Source organism: Octopus bimaculoides, chromosome 4 (assembly GCF_001194135.2).
Source record: "Octopus bimaculoides isolate UCB-OBI-ISO-001 chromosome 4, ASM119413v2, whole genome shotgun sequence".
Classification (NCBI taxonomy): Eukaryota; Metazoa; Mollusca; class Cephalopoda; order Octopoda; family Octopodidae; genus Octopus; species Octopus bimaculoides.
In genome coordinates this window covers 109,233,665-109,234,152 of record NC_068984.1, presented here as the reverse complement: position 1 = coordinate 109,234,152, position 488 = coordinate 109,233,665, and positions in this window count along the sequence as shown.

The following is a 488-nucleotide window of genomic DNA, read 5'->3' as shown; positions in this document are numbered from 1 at the left end:
TATATATATTGACTAATTTTTCTACACGCTATACTTTTTAATTTCATTTTTAAAAAATCACATAATGGGAGTCGATAAGCTATCAATGAAGGGAACAGTAACATAATAAGTTTACTGATCCCTAATTTAGATTAAGTAACACATGCAGAATTAAATGTATGAGCAAGAATAAACAACAAATATCGTGTATCAAATTTCAGGTGAATATTTTGTGAAGTTGATGACAGCATCGGTGGATTGTCAGAAAAATATACCAATGTAGAATTTGCTAATGACTCTATTTTCTGAGTTTTGCTATTGCGTAGGTGCGTAGGGTAACTTTGTCTCTCGTCCGATAGATATAATACCAATCACATATTGAGATCGATAAGATTGATTGTACTTGTGACGGCGGTGCCCTACAATGGCAGCAGTCCAATGACAGAAACCAGTAAAATGAGAAAAGAAACGAAAAAATTGTTTAACCTTTATCCACTTGACCTAATTGT